The following is a 19,842-nucleotide window of genomic DNA, read 5'->3' as shown; positions in this document are numbered from 1 at the left end:
AACTTACTGCCTAGGACGAGACCAGGTTTCCTCGCAGAATTAGGTGCTGCGTAAGAGCAGATGAAAGAGAGCATCCCTGCCTCAGCCAGCTTCTAGGATAAAAGGGAAAACACAAACCAGCCCAGAGACAACAAATGGACGTGCAGGCAGGTGAGGCAGGCTGCCAACTCTACAGGAGCTCCAGCGTAGAAGTCAGTGCCAAGTTTTTGTGGGTACGACAGCAAAGGAGGACACAGAGAGGGGAGCAGGACAGCATCACGGGTGTGCAGGGAAGGAAGAAGAAGAGAGACATTTGCTTGAAAGCCCGGTAAGCAGTTGCGGAACAGCAGGGGCACACAAGCTGGGGAACGGTGGGTTCAGCCCTTTGTTACTAAAGGCAGGTGGTGGTAGGCAGGGCAGGGCAGGCTGTGGGCTGGCTTTGCTCCTCTAGGGAGCACTGGGGATTTGTGTGGGGATCAGAAGGACAGCACCGTGTGCCACGTGCCACACTTAACAGGCAATGTGGGTGTTTTTCCTCATTTTCCTGGTGGCACTGGGGCAATCCAAGGCCATGCCTACAGCGAAGTAGCAGCCAGGCTGTGCGTGGGTACTGCCAGTGCCCTGAGTCAGAAACTTGCCTTTCCACTCCCCTACAGGAGCCTGTCGGTGTCCTTATCTGTTGCCAGCATCAGTTCAGTTTGCTTTTATTCACTCTCTACCAGTGGAGGAGGCTGCTCCTTAGAAGTCAACTGTAGTCAGCAGCTTCACTTCATGGTGCTTTGATTAGCTTTGATTTCATCTTGTAATTGCCAGAAGTGTGAATGCAATGCTGCTTGCCCCACTGAGTTTCATAGAAAGTGAAGCTGCAGAAAGCACTAGGTTTTTTCTTGTGGGAAGGCAAAAGCCACGTACACCACTAATTCCACCACAATCATTCCTTGGTTGCTGACGATAGGCAGAATGGAGGTATATGAAGCTCTCTGCTAGGTCACAGATAGCGCTAGCTGACCTCATTTCTTCCAACAGTATTTCAGATTTGTTTTGTCTTACTCCCAACATGTCTTCTTTACATCTGACAGAGCAGCAGAGAACTGCAGAGGTGCCACCCCTCAGCTCCCAAAAGCAGCAGCTCTGCAAGAGGCTGGGCTGGAGAGCTGATGGTGAATGGGAAAACCTCGTTTCTGCACTTGTTTGTATATGCCTTTTATTTTTATTTTTTTATTTTCTTCCTAGAAAGTCTTTCTTTATATAAATGCAGCAACAGGGTTGCAGAAAAGTGTGACAAATCTTAACTGCTAAAGTTCAGACAAAGCCTGCTGTAAGCAAAAGAAAGCTGTGTTTGCTTTTGGCCATGGTGTGCTGTTTATACTACAGTTCTGTTTCATACAGATCTATCATGTAAAAGTGTTCATGAATTTGACCAAAGTCCTGCACCCTAATGGCTGGATTCATCTTTGGGGGTTCAAAATGGCAAATTCAAACCAGAGCTTCCATATAAGCCGTAGGGAAGAAGCTGCAGCTGGTGTTTGAACTCCCAATAGAAAAAATGCTTAGACATCAACTGTGAACTTCCATCAGTAGGTTTTAAAACAGACAAAGTGGTGGTTCATTGTCTACTCCCTACCATCTAATTTGCAATACAAATGGATTTCTCCTGATAAGGGCTTTCCACTCAGACAACCACAAAAGCTACTGTTTGTTAATGTGAGTTTCTGTCAAAAATAGGTCTACTTCCTTACAGGACCAGCTAAAGGGTAGGTGTCACAACTGCAACACGTTGCTGTCTCAGAATATTTTATTTTCTTAGCAGAAAACTATAAAGAAGTTGACTTGTATTAATGACCAACATGATAGAGCCATTCCACAGGGATTTCATTATAACTCAAGAGGTATCATCTCTTTTGCAGAATTTGTCACAAAGATTGTATGGCAATTTCAGACTGTTCCTTTAAAGGACAGTAGTCTCTCCTGAGTATTTGCAGGTATCCCTGGTTCTCTACATGCAAAAACACCCCTAGCAGACTGTGTTTGGGGGATGGGTACATGCACAGTATTGGGCAGTTGCTACAGACAGCTCTTCTGAACCAGCTTCTCAGGGCTCTTTGGTAAAAGCCAGTGTGGATGGATCCCTTCTTCATTTACTGAAGTTCACTGTAGTGTATGGGAGTCACAATGATTCTGCCAGTGTTGGCAAACCAGGAAGTCCAAATCCTCTGTGCAGTGAGCAGGTGAAGCAGAAACAGCAAGTGTCCATCACAATCCAGACGGCCTGGCTAATGCCTGAGTCACCAACAGGTTGTTCACTGGCCTATTCCTTGTCATTTGATGAAGCAGGCTGTGGGTGAGAGTGGAGCCAGGCAAGCTCTTGGTTGAGAGGAGGTGATCATGAGATAAACTGTGAGCTACCCAGCAGGCATGGAAAACCCATGGTATATGAAGGTACACACTAAGGAACCAGCCCTGTTCATATCTCAGACAGCTCTCGGTGTGACAAGAGGGCACAGAGAGCTGCCAGGACTGTCCTTGTCTGGATGCTCACTCTGGTTATGTCACTCGGTTGGTGCAGGTACTGGGGCAGCTCTGCAAGAAGGATTTGAGGTTCACCCTACTGCTGCCACACCTCAAACATGGGGCCTATGGAGTTGTTGCCCTGGAATAACTGATCTGATGATGTCAACTGAGTTATTGAGTATTAGTCCTGTTGTATAGGAGGAAGCAGCTGGGAGCGGCCTCATTTGCCTTCAGGACAGGTGCATTGGCTTTGTTCAGGAGTTGCCTGCCTCCTTCATGTGCTCACACTACAAAGCAAAGTGTTGCAGCCAATAAAGAGGAGGGTCAAATGTTTGTAGCAGAGAGAGGCACAAAAGATGTAAGCTAAAAACAAAAACTGACATTCCTAGTTCAAAGCTAACAAAAAGTCTCTCTGACCTCTATGAAAGCAGTTTTCCCGATCTGCTGAATTAGCTATCTTTTCTAATATTTCAGTATGAAATAACTCCTTCCCTAATGCAAACAACATGCTTGCTATAAGAACGACAAATAGCTGTGAAGCTCACAGTGCAGAAGTTTCTGTGGGATCAGCAATTCTGACATGACTCCTCCGCTTATGAATTTGCCCCTGTCTCTTTAGGTCATGTCTTCATATTCAGTTCTTCAGATTCTGCATTCAGAGTAGAAGAAAAGCAAGCTATAAAACCAGAGTGGTAAAAAAGCAAGTGGTAGTGGCTGGATGAGGTGGTTTGGGCAAAGCTTCTCCTCTAGATGAGTTCCTGCTTGGAAAAAGGTGACTGTGTGAAAGCAAAGCACATAGAGATTCAGAGGGGGCTTTGTAGGGGATGAAAGAAAAGGGGCAAAAGGAGCCCAGCTTTAATGAAAAGAGACTATCAACAGAAGAGAGGAAGTAGATATGGGAAAGGTGGAGAGGAGAAGAGGGAAGAAACTGCTGAATGAGGTCCCCAGAACCAGCAGGGAGTCAGAGCACACCTTTATGCCTTTCCTCTTGGCATCTCCAGCACAATACTTCCCCTCCAGGCTTTTGTTGCTTTGAAGTGGGAAGCCTGGCAGAGCGGGTTCGTCTGCTCCAGCTCTGCCGCTACATAGAAGGTTTGGTCTGTGCTGTGAGTACAGGGATCTTGGTGAGCTTCTAATTCACAGCTCCCCTGCTATGGGTTTGGCATGTTTATACTGGAAGGGGATGAGTACCTATTATTCTGCCACTCTGATGCCATGGCTTCCTAGCCCCTATAAAAAAAATTGCATCCTGTGTTTGACAGAAATGAGCTACTGCTTTCAGTCCATTTCGCTTGGTGCCAGACAGTAGAAATGAAGGAGAGTGTCTCTGCCCTTGCTGGAGATCCCTTTGAACATGGGTTGGGATTGTTCCTGCCAAAGCCAATTGTTGTACCGGCTAAAATTTGGAGATGTTTTTGCTCAGTACTTGGGGGGGAATAGACACTACAATATCACAAAACATATTCAGAATAAAAGCCTGCAATTTCTCAATTACCTTCCAGAAAACAAAACTGGTATGTATATCTTAATGAAATACGCACACTCAAAAAAACAAAACAAAACAAAAAAATACTGCTACAAGATCCTGGATTCCTGGTAGGAGAGGAAGAGGATTGCAAGATTATGCAGATGATGTTTACTTACTTTGGACAAAAAGCCCCAGTTCAGAACTTCTGCATGCCACCCTTAATCCAGTAGCACCTGCCAAAGGACACCCAATAACCCCCTCTTTAGCTGCAGGGATGTGCACAAAGGCAGTTTGCTGAGTGGGACTCATGTTACAGGCCAGCTGCTCATTCAGATCATTAGGCTTCTGAAGGGAAAAGGCTCCGGATCACTTCTGTGGCTTTCAACACAGTTTATTTAAAAGCTGGAAAAAAATATATATAAAAAAAAAAAAGCAAAAAACAAGTATGTGTAAGTGCAGAAGAAGAAGAGTTAGTTTGTAAGCAAGCTGAGAAGAATATCTGGACTAGATTTTGATTTATGCATCTTGATCATTGGTATTAGCAGGAAGTTTTCAATGTTAGGTGGTATTTTTTCGTTATGTACAACTCATCCTTCCGTAGGCAACAGTCTACTGCTGGCAGTGGTTCAGGGGCTGTGGTACAACACTGACGTGATAATTTTTGTCTGCCTAGCAAGACAACTTCAGTTTTCTGGAGCTTTCCTGGAAATTAAGAGTCAATCCTCCACTTTTAATGGGGCTTACGTGCCAAGCTTGCTCCATGTCATTCCTGAATGTCAGGCTCCAGAATGAGCTGGCTTAACCAATGATGGTGGAAGTGCTGTGGAGGGAAAGTAGAAAATACCTTTGTGAGAAGAATCTCTTACGTTTCATGTCAGTTCACAGCATGAAACAAGTGTGGCTTTGGCTGCAATAGATTTTAGCCAGGATTGCAGATACGATAGTTATGGAAGTACTTTGTGCATTCTCTGACTAAAAACACAAGAGCCTCATAATGTTAAAGAAAAGCTAATCTGGGTCTAGTCTAAAATCCAAGTGGTCCCATATACTCTCCCAGAGAAAGGCAACCTGAAGATACTTAAAGAAAACATGAGAAACATAGCAAATGTAACATGCTTTCCCTGACCTGGACAGGAGTTTTTTCCTGCCAAAAACTTGCTTAATTGCTTTCAAAACTTTTGACACACCCAGCTGACTGTGACTTGAATTATGTATTGTATGAAAAACATAAATCCCCAAGATAGGTGGTGCTAAGATTTACATGGTTGGCAGGATTTCTTCAGCTCAATCAGTCCTCCATGCCTTTTCTTAAGGAACTTCTGGTTTTATTCCTTGAATAAATTGATGAGTGCTTGGAAAAATGTGTCCTCTTTGGAGACAGAAGTATTTATATCCAGCAGTGAAAGAAGTAATACATTTGTTCAGTAGAAAACCCTCTTTTCTGGAAACTAGCTGCTTAAAGACATGGAGATTTCAAGGTTCCTGAAGACATTCTAGTTTCAAATAAACCTTCAGCTGATTGTTTTCTGTGAAAAATATAGTGCTAAGAATATCCTGTATGTATCTATTCATTTTTTTCATTATATCTTTATGTCTTTAATGAAGTACTCTTGAAAAAGAAAAAGAGAAGAGAAGAGAAGAAGAAAAGAAGAAGAAAAGAAGAAGAAAAGAAAAGAAAAGAAAAGAAAAGAAAAGAAAAGAAAAGAAAAGAAAAGAAAAGAAAAGAAAAGAAAAGAAAAGAAAAGAAAAGAAAAGAAAAGAAAAGAAAAGAAAAGAGAAGAAAAGAGAAGAGAAGAGAAGAGAAGAGAAGAGAAGAGAAGAGAAGAGAAGAGAAGAGAAGAGAAGAGAAGAAAAGAAAAGAAAAGAAAAGAAAAGAAAAGAAAAGAAAAGAAAAGAAAAGAAAAGAAAAGAAAAGAAAAGAAAAGAAAAGAAAAGAAAAGAAAAGAAAAGAGGACTAGCCAAATGCTTGGGGGAATATTTTAATTTCTGTGAAAGTCTACGTTTCTGTGGAAGTCTTCAATCTAAGCGAGGGTAGATTTTGGTTGGATATAAGGAAAAAAATCTTTCACAGTGAGGATGGCGAGGCACTGGAACAGGTTGCCTAGTGTTGTGGTTGATGCCCTGTCCCTGGAGACTTTCAAGGTGAGGCTGGATCAGGTCCTGGGCAATCTGACTTAGCTTGGTGTCTCTGTTTATTGTAGGGGAGTTGGATTAGATGGGCCTTAGAGGTTCCTTCCAACTCTAAAGATTCTATGATTCTATGATTCTACATAACAATCCACTTAATCCCTCCCTCTCCCCCCCCCACACCAAATGCAGAGATTGGATCTTCACAGCTCTTTTTCACTCTTTTGCCTCAGACTTTATTCTAAAGAAATTCAGAAAGCTGTGGGCCTAGAAACTGAGTTGCATGTCTGCTTTAACTAATCTGTAACTTCTCAAAGTTTAAGAAGTTTAGCAAATTGACAGAGCAGTGGAAAAAAAAAAAAAAAAAGAAGAGCAAACAAGAATTAAGAGCTCCTTCAGCTACTTGCAGTCAACAGTGAAGGAAAAACTGGAGAGAGAGAATAAAACTTTAAGATATAAATTGGTTTTTTTTAATCTAAAGTTGAGAGTGTCCAGATGTTCCGTTTCAACGTATTTCAGAAGTTTTGTGAAACTTTTCTCTATTTTTAACCTCATGTAGTCCCCTGAAAATTAGTATATTCTTCAATGAAAGGATACACCCAATTCAAACTGCTTGAAGTACGTTTAAGAAAAAAAAACATTCTGATCTACCAATAATACTAAAGAGGGAAATGTTTCAGGGAAAGATTACTAAAACAGCCTAAAGAAAATGGTTTGCGTGATGTAAGGAGCAAATGAATCCTGATACATGTTCTCTCTGGAGTTTTTGTCAGAGGCATCATCTCAGTCCATGAGCTGAGCACCTTGCAATTTGAAAATAAAAGTTAACACAGTTAGGACAGTACAGTTCTAACACTGTACAGAATATGTACAGTGACATATTCTGCAGAAAACATTGAAAAAGATTAATTCATTTGTATTTGCATTAGTAGCTTGAAAATAAATATTATTCTGAACTTCAGAAGTACCAAAAAGTACCAAAAGGAGCAACAAACTCACCTGTCTGTTTCTTTAAGTACTTTATTTCTTGTAACTTTTCATGGTAAACACCCTTTAGATTTATTTCACAGGCTGTTGCTTAAACATGAATAATCACAGCTTTCATATCTTGGTCTTCCTCTAGGGTTGAGAGCTCAGGTACCAGATGCTGCAAATAACTGCATTTTGTGGCAAGAGGCCAAAGGGGTTTTGTTACGCTAGCTGTCAGGTAGCAACACAGTGCCAGTGTTGGATGCAGAGGCCCAAAAGTGCTTCCCATGGTTTCTCCTATCTGGCCAGAGCGTGTTGCCCCTCATCACAAAGATGTGTCATAGATTCACAGAATGACTTGGATTGGAAGGGACCTCAAAGCCCATCCACTCCCAGCATTTTATTTTCTTGACAGAAAACCATAAAATATAGAATCATAGCGTGATTTAAGTTGGAAGGGGCCTCAAAGCCCACACCACTCCAACCCCTGCCATGGGCACGGCTGCCCTCCACCTCAGGCTGATGCCCAGGGCCCCGTCCAGCCTGGCCTTGAGCACCTGCAGGGATGGGGCACCACAGCTTCTCTGGGCAGATGTGCCAGTCAGACAGCAACTGTCCTGCTCAGGACAGCATCTTTACTAGAAAGGATGTAAAGGATGTGTGGTTGCTTTCTCACTTGCATCTCAGCCCTGGTGTTTCTTCCTTGAATTTCTGACATTTTGGTCTAAAAGAGTTTGCATGAGGTAACTGTGCAATCAAGTGGCAAATGAACAAAATTTTCCTTGACTCCTTGTAACAAATCTAACTGTTGAGGCAAACCGGTCCAGCCAAACCATACTGATTGCATATGATTGAAAATGCAGCAGCGCTTTTCCTCTTGTAGATCAAGTTTCCAGCTGATGCTCTTCTATGTTCTTCAGAGCAAGCAGGAAAAGCCACTGATAATTGCCTGTTATTCAAAGCACACACGACCGACTTTCCCTTCAAGAGCCATGCATCTGCCTCTCAATTGCCATCATCAAATTTATATTCTTTTTTTGGACCAGTGACTCCTTTTATGCATGTGTTTGTTTGATGTCCTAAAACAGTGAAACTTCATCTTGCCCTCTAAGCCTACCCTGTTCGTAACCATTAATTATCACACCGCAATCTCTAGAGCCTGTACATTTGGTTCAACATCATGTGCTCATTTGCTCTTTGGAGTATGCACTAATTACATTATTACTTTGTGAAGAATGGGTACTAATGTAGATGAAGACTCTGCTGGCTCTCAAACGCTCCTTAGGAAAGGAGCAGCCCAGGAGGAGCAGGGGTAACAAAAACTGTGGTAAGCACCATTGTTTGCAGTGGGTGGCTCTGCAGCCAAGAAGCTCAAGCAGGGGCTGGAGCTGTGTGCTGGGGCAAGGAAATAGACATCTAACATTCTGCTTATTTCTGTGCAAAGGATTTAACTCCTTTTCCCTGGATGCCTCAGAGGTGGGGGCCAGTGGGCTCAAGAGTCTGTCCCCAACATGACAGGGCTGTAAGACAGGCTTTTTCTTCAGTGTGGATCATCCTAAGAGACATAGATAGACAGTGAGTGGCAAGCAGGATCCTCCACCTCCTACTTCACTGAAGGGGAAGTGAGATAGAGGGGGTAACTGCCTTCTGCAAAGTCATACGGGAAGTTCGTGCAAAGCAGAGACTGAGAGCCAAACTGCATGAAAAACAGACGTAATGTTCAAATCCTACTCTTAATTTTAATTCCATTTCAGGATGCCCAAGCTGTAATGAAAATCCAGGTGTTTTATATAGAACTTAATATAATATTCTATTTCTTTCCACCAAAGCAGAAGTAGAACTTCTTGAACTTGAATGATACCTTGAACTTCATCCCAAACCTTCTCTCATGCACTCAGGGACACCAAGTAATAGCAAGACCCGGGTGCAGTGCAGGGAGTGATGTGGGGTCTGTTCTGAAGGCCAGGGCTGCAGACTCGTGCAGGAGACAAGGGGAGTACTTTTTGCAAGCCCTGACTCAATGCTGGATGACTCCCTCCTAGTCAGGTATTAAGTGTACGGCTCAGAATTTCGCACTTGGGTTTCTGTTTGGTTTTCCAATGAACAGCTGAGGTGTAGGCAGCAGCCTGCACAGACAAGGTTAGCCAGGAAAAAAAAAAAAAAAAAAAGAAAAAAAAATCACTGGGAATTATCAGGAGGCTTCAGTTGCTCTGTTTTTAAAAGCCTAGAGTGGATGTTTTCCTCTTGGCCTCGTCTTGTTTTCATAGCCGCTTGGAAACTCAGCACTGCATCATCTGCAGTGAGCCAAGCTCCCCTGCTGCCAGGGCAGGATAGTTTCCTACTCTGCCTTCTTGATGGTTTAGTCCTGTGTAGTTATAAGTGACTCAAGCTATGGTGCTTCCTATCACTTCCCTGGGGAGACAAGTTTGCAGTCTAAACAGGCTATATGGTAGCAAATTTTCCTCCTATTCAGCTTAATTTTTTTCCTCTCATTTTCATCCCATAATGCCTATTCCAGACAGAGGCAATGTTGTTGGAACAGGGGGAAGCAGCTCACACCAGCACCTCTTGGTGATGGAAAATGTGAGTGCAGGTCATAACACAGGTGCATTGCTTGGGTGCGAGGATAGCTCCAGGCTGCTCCTAAGTATGGAGGCTGGGGCTGAGTGTTGGCAAGCCAGCAAAAGCCAAGCCCCCTGCTACCCTCTCATCATGAGAAAATAATACAGAGCAAAGCCAGGGCTTTCCCTACCACAGTCCTTCCAGTCCTTCCAACAGTTTCTTTTCCTTCAGTCAGGCAAAGGGAAGCCTCTTCAGTGCTGTGCTGTGTGTTGGCCTCCTGCTTTTAATTACCTTCCTACTGTGAATGGCTTTCCCATTGCTTGCCATTTCAAACACAGCATCACTTCACCCTCTGTTCTCTCAGACACATCACCTAAACTCGGAACTCTGCTGTCGTCATATAAAAAAGTTACCCTAGGCCACAGGTACAGCTTTCTAAAATATTTCAGCCCAAGTGAGGGGAAAGGAAGGGTTTCTCTTCATTTTGCACTTGTCAGATTTAAAAAAAAAAAAAAAAAAAAAAGAGAGAGAGAGAGAGTGAGAATCTGTTTGAACTGAAAAGGAGTGAGTTATTGCTTAGAGATGATTCTAAAAATTGTCATCTTACAGCAGGTTTCCTGCAAATTGTGTGTTTAGTGAAAAAAGCATGTCAGTGTGGTGTGAGTGCATTGTTAGTGCTAGATGGAGGTGGGCTCAGACAAGGGCTTTGCCACTCAGAACTAATTCAAGCTTGTTGCTAGCCAGCAATTCATTTTATTCCTTATGTAATGTGTTAGCATTCCGAGGCATATTTTATACTAATATTCAGAGAGTCATAGAATGGTAGGGATTGTAAGGGACCTCTGGAGATCACCTAGTCCACCCCCCTGCTAAAGCAGATTCCCTGCAGTAGGTTACAGGACATTATGGAAATAGGTGGAAGGGGATGAAAACTGCACAGTGATGTCCAACTAGCTCAGCTAATTCAGCTGTCTTCAGCATGGGTTGCAGGGAGGGAGAGCAGTCTGCTAAAGCAAAAATATGCTTCTTGAGCTGCTTTCTGAACTGGAGGCTGTGCAATGGCATGTTTCTTGTACAGATGGGAGTTCTCTGTGTTGTCTCAGTGCTCTGGTGAAGGTTTAGACAGCCCAAAGGATGCTGATGCTGTGCATTAACTCTAATCCAGGAGGTGTTAGCGGTGGCAGGACATCTGAATATTGTCAGCAGACAAATGCAGCACATATATGTGGACACTCCAGAAATGCCCACAACTACCTGGCAGTCAATGTGAAGGAGAGCAGCCTCAAAGAAGTGAGATATGGGATAAGCAACCATGTTATCTTTAGGCCAAATAATAACCCAGCAGATATTTGTTGTAAGATGTGAGGATTTGTTTTTTTTCTTCCTTTTTTTTTTTTTTTTCTTCCTCAGATGTGCAGACTAATTAAATTACTCAGAGAAGGGAAAAAATCAGTTTGATCTGACTTCAATTTGAGTGAAGTCTGGAACTAAAAATGTAGCGCTTTGAAAGACAGAATAAGCAGTTTCCTGAGTCATAAATTGAGTCACACAGACCCCTAATGGTGTTTCCAGGACTGCAGACAAGCTGTTGCTCTTAAGACAAAAAGTAAAACCTTTAAAAATAAACTAGATTTTGTGGCAGATTTCCAGGGAGATTTGTAATGTCCTGTGAGAGTCACTTCAAAGGTACAACCCCAACCCCTGCGAGCCTGCATCTTTGCTTGAAGAGAGTGAAGGGAAAGCTCTAGCCAGAGCAGAACAGGGAGCTACAGAATAGCAGTGGGTATGCATCCGGGGAAGCCCAACAGCCGCGTACGTTACAATAAGCCTGCAGAATGCTTAAAAATAAGGATGTTATTTCCTGAGAGGCTGATGGAATTAGCTGTGCTGCAAATACGCAAGCCTTTGCACATTTGCTTTTGCACGTAGTAATACAACCAGGCAAAGCACCCAGCACATTTCTTCTGGCTCAGTCTGCTGCAAGCTTTCCAGCAAGGGACAGAACACAACTGAATCATAGCATCACAGAATCATTAAATTTGGAAAAGACCACTAAGATCACCTAGTCCAACTGTCAGTCCATCCCCACCATGCCCACTGCCCACGTCCCTCTGTGCCACATTAATGTGGTTCTTTAATGCCTCCAGGGACAGTGACTCCACCACCTCCCTGGGCAGCCTGTTCCATTCCTACTATTCCCAAATAAACAATCAGAGCACACTAAACAAGGAAGAGTAGCCATCACAGCTATGGCGTGAATGGTGTGAGGCTCCACAGCCTTACGTGGTAATTGTTTTGGAAATGTCTGAGTGCCACAGGCTGATGGCCGGGTCAGGAAGAACCTCTGAAAGGAGTGGGCTGCTTCATGTCCTCGCTGTGAATCTGCTCACTGCAGTTCCAGCAGAGCCTTGGCTGCCTGCACGTCCTGCCGCGTCTTCTCTTACCTCTGGAGCCGGACCTTGAGAAAGGAAAGGCACTGTGGCGAATGCTGAGTGGGAGACTTGTTTGCTTTCCCTTTTGTGTGGATTAACAGAGGATCTCAGTCTCCACAGCTATCAGTGAGTCACCCTTCACAAGCAATAAATTCACACAGCCACAAGAATGCTGCTATATATTAATACTTTGGTGCCATTGTTGATGATCTCTTATTGCAACCTGTGCCAACACCACAAACATTCTTAATAACATGGGAGCTTCCAAGCCAGCTGATGGAAAGCATTTAAGATAACAAGGAGAAGGAGAATGCCAGAATGGATCCAGAGATTTCATTTTTAATTAAAAAAATACAATTAAATAGAGCAACTATCTTGCGCTTCAGACTAATCTATATTTTATGAAACAGATTTGGTCTTTGCTGTTGGCTGTAATTTCTTGCTGGTCATCATAATTAAACTCTGGGGTGTCTCCATGGTACAAAAATAACCACCACCGCATCTGATTTCATGTGCATTCCATGCATTATCCTTGAGATTGTGGGAAAAGTTTATTCTACGGAAGAAACTCCAAAGAAGCACCTGAAATATTGTTCTTCATACTACCTTGTGCTCTGGTGTGTGTCCATGATGCAAAGGGAACTTAACTTAACAACTTAAGTCTTGCAGCTGGTTCTCAGCCACGTGCTGGCTGTTACACCATGGTGTGCCTTATTGGTATTCAGCCCAAGGTCCTTTCTGTTCTCCCTCTTACTCTTTCACCACTACCTTTCAGTCCTCACTGATTACCCAACAGCTCTGTTCTGATTATGCACACATCTCTGAGAGTACCTACAGTGTCAGAGTATCAGGTATCAAGTGCAGCTTGCCTTGATTTTATGCCTGGAAATGGAAATCCCAACCATAATGTAAGGGGTTTCATTTTACTTCCTTGAATATACTACACCACTCTTTGGCAGAGACAACACTCAGAGAAGAATAGACTATGCACATGGATGTGAACCTGTCATAAAATTCATTTTAGTTTCCAGTTGAAATTACTCCTGCTAAAAAGATCTTGTTACCATGCAGTCTGACAGCATAAAGCACTGTAGAAGAAACAGGTCACCACTGGAGGCTGGGGGATGGAAGATGACTATAGATAAACCAGGATCCTTGTTTGTTCTGTTTACACCAAACTCCTCCTAGCTGATGCTGAAAATCACATCTACTGTATGGCCCAGGGTGTGGAGAATGGTTACGCTGCTGGCATTCTTTGCATGGGCTCAGGGTAGTTAGTACACGTACACCTGGCCTTGCCCACTGCCACGTATGTAACTTAACCAAGGTCTTACAAATGGTTCTCCGGCAACTTTCTCTAGAGACAGGAAGGTCTGGGAGAAAAAAGCCAGAAGTGGACATTAACCCCCAGGAGGCCCTGTGTTCACTGCGGTAGAGGAGGACAAGATTGGAGATCTGTTTCTCCGCTGTGGTCTTCATCAGTCCCAAGTCTGGTTTTGAAGAACATGGTCATGGAGGAAGGAGGTGATGCAGCTCCAGCCCCAGGGCAGTGAGTTGTGACCTCCTGCCCTCTGCTGTGCAGCAGCAGGAAAGGACACGGGCAGCTCCGTGCTGGGGACAGGCTTCCTCCCATAGGCCCAGGAATGTCCCATAGGATGCCCCATAGGCCTTGCCCAAATGCAGACATTTCCCCAGGTGGCCATAGTGGCTGTATGGCTGGAGCACATGTACTGGCAGAAATTCCCTGTTCAAAAGCCCTGAAACATGGAGTGGTGGCAGCGTGCAATGTGCCAGTTGAGCTGGCTGGCATCTAAAGCCTAAGTTAGCAAATGCTTTTAGGAAACTATTCTAATGACTTTTTTAAATTTTCAGTTGTATTTATTATTCTGTCCCTAAATGTGTGGTCACTTAAGGTATTTCAAGATGAACTTGTCAGATCCTCTGTTTCTGTGTGGGACACATACTCCTGCTTTGCAGTTACTCTCTGAAATGCTACTCAGGCTTTCAAAAGGAAGATATACTTTTATCTCTGCATGATTCCAAGGCTCTCACACTATTTAGGATAGAAATATCCTTTGGAGCAAAGCTGGGAAGGATTTCCTGAATATTTTAGGTAATTCTTTCTATGCATGAAAAAAAAAAAAAGAGGAAAGGTTGGATTTTTTTCTCAGGTATGTTAACATACCATATTAAGCCCTCATTTATTTCCATGTCCATTCATGTCCCATAAATAGGTTGTGCTGGGAGTTCAGATCCACCAGTTCCACCCCAAGTTGGCTGTGTGCCTTTGGGCGCAACTGATGGCAAAGCCATGACCCTGACACTTATTAGAAAAGTTTTTAAATATATTCCTAACATTGGTGATGTCATGCAACAACTCTCTTTCATAAGGGTGCTTATTTCTTCTTTTTCTATTTTTTTTTTTTTTCCCCAAGAAAAAGAAATGGATGAGTAATTTCTTACAGGCAGCTTTTTTCCTTCTTGTTCACTCATCATCAAAGTGCAAATCATGGCTTAACTATGTGCAATTGTAAATTGGTTTGGCATAGTTGTGTCTACATCTACTGAGTTTCCCACTTGTGGGAGTCTCCCATTACTCTTTCTCCTCTCTGACTCACTTGCATGTGTACCAGTGATTTCACTAGCAGCTGTCTCACTGCTCCAAAAGGTCTAAAATGGGATCTGTGTACATATATTCCCTGAATTAGATAGAGATCTCTGCTATTTTGACATTGTGCATATAACCTAGGATATGCCTCAGCCTTTTGACATTTCACTCTTTTTAATATTAAACTTGGGTGCAGTAACTGCTTCTGCAGAATGGAAAAATGATTAGGACACTCATTTCTAAAGAAGCGTGTGGAGCATTAGCCATGAAGTTCCCATTGACTTTAATGGAGGGTTCGTATTTAAAGCCTTGTGCAGTTACTTCAGAAGATTTAGGGGAATTTATTACATTATCTACTGGTTGAGAAGTAATGCTATTGTTTCACTAGTAGCTGTAATCACCATAATGAAGTTAAGCCTTAGGAAGAGAAGGTCAAAAAACAAATGTCCTCTAGTCATTACACTAAAGCTGTTAGATCGGTTTGTACAGCTGCTGGGGGGGAAAGAAAAAAAAAGAAGAAAAAAAAAAAGCATGATAATAACTATTTCAGATTTAGGCCAGTCCTGCATGTCTGGAAGTTGCACTCCACATCAGCATGCCAGAAGATTGCAAGTTCCAAAAATGCTTAGGAAAAGGTGACTGCTATACTAGGAGACAGATAAAGAAACAAGCTGAATGGAGATGAGACTCATCTCACCTATCTGTCAAGCATCTAGCTCAATCTGTTCTCTCTTCTCTAGTTCATGGGTGGAAAGAAAGTGAGAGAGAAACCTCCATATAGGGTTGGTTACCAGCACAAGTCTCTAAGATAAGTAGGTTGAATCACCCTCTGGCAGTGACTTTCTAACATCCAGTGACTATAAAGGGAGCATAGTTTAGACTGGCTTAGACAAGACAAAGCTAAAATTAGGTGAGATGAATCCCCACCCTAAGCTTTGCACCCAGACAAATTGCTGTACAACAGCATGATTGGGGAATCTGAGACTGTAGGTTGGGACTGCTGACTTTCTGAGGTTCTATACACTGTCATCCCAGGGCTACCATCATGATTGTGGAGTTTTGCCTTACCCGGTAGAGGTCACAGGAGTCCACAGACTTTACTAAATTTGAAGGAAGACTTAATAAGTTACATATGTAATTGTTCTTTCAACTGGGAAAGCTATGAAATGCTGGAAAACAGGATTTAAATAGGATGATCATAAGGATTTTTACCAGTGTTTTCCCCTGGCTTTCAAAAAAAGGAAACTTTGGCAAAGATACAAAAACCTTTAAGATCAGATTGGTCCACCTTCTTTTTCTCTCATCTTATCTACTTCTACCCTGCAGGCAAAATGCATAGGATTCCAGAGATTGACAGTTCCTCTGTAGTTCTAGGAAAGTAGTTAATTATCTAAATCACTTCATAATTGACTCACTTCCACTACTACTTCAAGAGATGCCATACCAAGGAGGTAGAGTTGGAGCACTACGATGTGAGGAGTATAGGCAGGCAGTGAAACTGCCAGTCCCTATCAGTGTGCTTCCAGGAAACCTATCTCTGTTCAGTGCTTGGCTTTCTGACTTCTGTTCCCTCGTTACTGGCTGCTATCTTTTGGAGTAATGCCCTTTTGAACTGCAGAACTGCTGCTAGTATGCAACTTTGGTTACACTTTGAACAGTTTGTTTCTAAAAACAAAAAAGTGAGACTGGAAATGTGTCCCTTTCAGTGCCAGTAGTTCTAGAAAGCATCTTGTTTGGGTACTTCATTCCCCAGCACTTCCCACGTCAGGAAGGCTCAATGGTCTGTGACTATGGGTCTGGCAAGAGCTCCCCATCCAGAGTTGTGCAAACAGCAGCAAAAGCAGTTAAGATAAAGCTAATGTCAGCTTAGTGCAGTAGGCTCATTCACACAGTTTGAAAACCTTTTCTCTGCACTTTCTATTCTTGAAATTTTGCAGAACAAAACTTTTATTTCATGATGGAAATTCTGTTGGTTTTTTTTAGATCAAAGGAAGTTTAGAAGTATTTATAAGATGTCAGCATTTTTAGCAATGGAGTGTATTCAAGACAAACTCAATGAATCAAAAAGCAGTATTATTTGATTTCTCATATACAAAGCATTCTCATTTTTAAGATGCTACTTTTAGGAAACCCTGGAAAGAAGGAAAGGATTTCCCATCAATTAATCAATGTACTATAAAAATGCCTAGTTGGTTAGAAATTTCTTTGTAACTAAGTGTAGTGAACTGCACAGCAATAACCACACCACTTTGGAAACTCTGTATTTTAATCTCAGTTTTTTTAAACAATTTCCATAGTTGGCTGGTGGTTATTCTTTTCATTTTGACATTATAAAAGGAAGAGATACAGCATAACCTCAGATTTATTGTTATGTCCACACTGAGATTACTGCAGTAGACATTTGAGGAATCAAGCCATTTGTTACAAAGCACCATCTGAAATTGCAGTGTTTTCTCCAGTTACGTAGGTACGAGATAGCTTTGCTGACATGACAACTGCCTAGTTGTGTTATTTCTTTTTTTACCTTGTCATAGCTAGGCTCTTCCCCCTCTGTGCTAACCCCTGTTTGCAGAGGAGATACCAATAGGGTAACTAAGGAATGCATTTTCACCGCATGCTGAAAGGGAAGCAAGCTGCCTTGCCCTGATGTCCAATGAGAGTATCCACAAAAAAAAAATTAGTCTGAAATAACATTTCATTTCTTGATTGCTTTGGAGTTCTTATACAAAGTCTGAGACATGTTTAAAGAGAAACAACAGCAGAGACTTTATAAAGATAATCGCTGAGTTATCTAAAAACTTTTGGTGCTTTCCATTTACTCTTGCATTTTGCAATATGATCTCATAAACCAGACTCAAAATGCATTTCCATTAGTGTAAGCTCATTAGCAGGATGACTACAGTGTATATATCAATAGCCTACTGGCTACCAGGGAGACCGAGCAGCCAATTGTGCCTATCCATAGAAAACAGAAGATTTTTTTTTTGTGGCCAGCCATTTCTTCTGAAGGAAAGAAAGAAGTCTCAGTCATCTGGATTTCCCTGATCAGTTCATCTCAGTGAGTAGTACAGGGTGAATTTTGTAAAGCTTATGGATTCCATACTCAAAACAGCCTTTTAAATAATTAAACTCCAGATGTTTTGAATTAATTATTAATTAAATAATTAAACTCCAGATGTTTTGAATTTTCTTTGTATTTATAAAAATAAAAAGATCTTTTAATGCTTAATGAGAGTAGGTAAAGCTTTCTTAACACTTCTGAAAATGATTAAAAGGCTTTTGGATGCGCTCTTCTTAGTTACAGAAAATTAGTGGCATTTCCTTAGCTTTTCATCAGATCCACCAAAATAACATTTTGACTGAAGCTCCACTTGCTTTCCAGGTAAAGATGAAGGGGTTTGCTGTGTATTTAGGAGTTAGATCCTGCTCTCTTAGCTGCCATCTTTATCTCTACATGATATCCTAGTAGTTAAAGAGAGGTAAAACACTCAGACTAAATGTTTCATGAATTAAACACTGTCAGGAGAAAGCTTTCAGCTAAGGTTTCTTGTCCTTAGGTTTCAGCTGCTGGATGCCCTGATTTATAAGCTAACCATAGAAGTGTGTAGAGACAGCGGCAAGTATTGGATGAAAATATTTTGCTTTTTGGTGGACTCCATTCTGAACATCTCTGCTCAATGTTTTAATGAAACTTTACAGGTTGGGAGAAGATTCTGCAGGGAAGTTTTGGTGTGAATAAAGAGGGTGATGTGTAGGCAGCATCATTTTTGAGAATGGCCTTAATCCCCACAGTGCTTTCCCTCTTCAGGATCACCCTTGCTGAGTGTGACTGGGCTGACCTTGACAATGCAAGGACATGACACCTTCCCTTTGTTCTGAACTGAGCAGGAAGCCTGCAGTCGGGGGCCTCAAGGGGGTTTCTGTCAGGAGTAGATGCTGGTGTGGGAGCCAGATATTTGCTATAATCTTGTTTGTTTGCAAACAGCAAGCAACGCCTTCTTTCCCTGAATGCAGCAAGAATCAAACAAACGATGGTTTCTTTGATGGTGGCTCCAAGCCTCTATGAGCCTTACTAGTGCTGAAAGCTTTTGTGGGTTTTTTCATTGCAGTACTTTGCTATTGCTTTGTCTCCTATAGTCCCTCCTCTTTTGGCTCTGGTCTCCTCTTATTTCAGCACTAAAGGAACATAGCACTGTCTTCACATTTATCCAGAATGAAAAGTTATTCCTAAGCTCTCTGAGGAAAAAAAGATCTCAATGTCCGGTTTGAGTGTCCTGTTGAGACCTGCCACTGCACAGCTCCACACTGGCTCTTCCTTGCTTAGGGAACTCTAGGGCCACATTGGCTTGCCCCAGGTCTGTGTACCCTACTGAGCTGGGGATGTCTTTTGACCCTGTCTGGGTTGACACTGACCAGCCCCAAGGCAGGGCAGAGCAATAAAGGGTCTGTCTACATAGGGGTCATGTAGACATTCTTTATGATTATGCCAAAAAGCAAGTAATTTTACAATAAACTTGTTAAGAGAATTTCTTGAGCAGCAGCAGCATCTTCTTTGTTTTCACTAAATGGAGTTATTTGCTGGCAATTATTTCAGACCGGAATAGCTGGAGACTGTAAAGTTGTATTTGCATTTTTGTTCAAGTGCCTGCACATGTACTGCACACTGTGTTCCTTGCGAGGCAGCCATATATTGTCCAAAAAAGCTTTGCTTTCCACATCCAAGCACTAAAGCAGGAAACTCTCAGGCTGACCTGACTTTGGAGCACAAAAACTAAATGACTGAGCTTTTGTAGAGCTACACTTCATTATTATTACATTATTATATTAAGCAAGCAAGCCCCAAACCTTCTGTAAAGTGGTTGCTTTCCAGCTTTTCTCTATTGCTGTCCTTTAAAATTACATGCCAGTCAGACTGAAATCTGCCTTGAGATCAGGACCAGAAACTGGTCCCTGAAGGCTATTTCCATCTCACAGATCCAAAGGTGGCTTTCACATCTACCTTCTCCTTTTAATGCTTCCGGGAGCTGCTGAGCTCCAAAAAGGTTGTTAAGGAATCAGACATGGTTCACACTGCAGTTGTTCCCTGGTGTTGGCTATAAGTGGCCCTTTATAAGCATGAGCGGGTACTGGGCATGGGTCTCACAGAAGCTCTACTTGATACCCCAGTTACAAGTCCTACCTACTCA

The 19,842-nt window shown here is 42.4% G+C and overlaps 1 protein-coding gene across 4 annotated transcripts in view; it reads left to right on the top strand.

Moving 5' to 3' along the window:
* RUNX1 (RUNX family transcription factor 1) overlaps window positions 1-19,842 on the top strand; it is a 153,684-nt gene that overhangs the window by 17,606 nt on the left and 116,236 nt on the right. The gene's annotated exons all lie outside the window — the stretch shown is intronic.

Source organism: Phasianus colchicus, chromosome 1 (assembly GCF_987193195.1).
Source record: "Phasianus colchicus chromosome 1, bPhaCol1.hap1.1, whole genome shotgun sequence".
Classification (NCBI taxonomy): domain Eukaryota; kingdom Metazoa; phylum Chordata; class Aves; order Galliformes; family Phasianidae; genus Phasianus; species Phasianus colchicus.
Note: the sequence above shows the minus strand (reverse complement) of the source record. Positions and strands in the feature narration are given on the sequence as shown.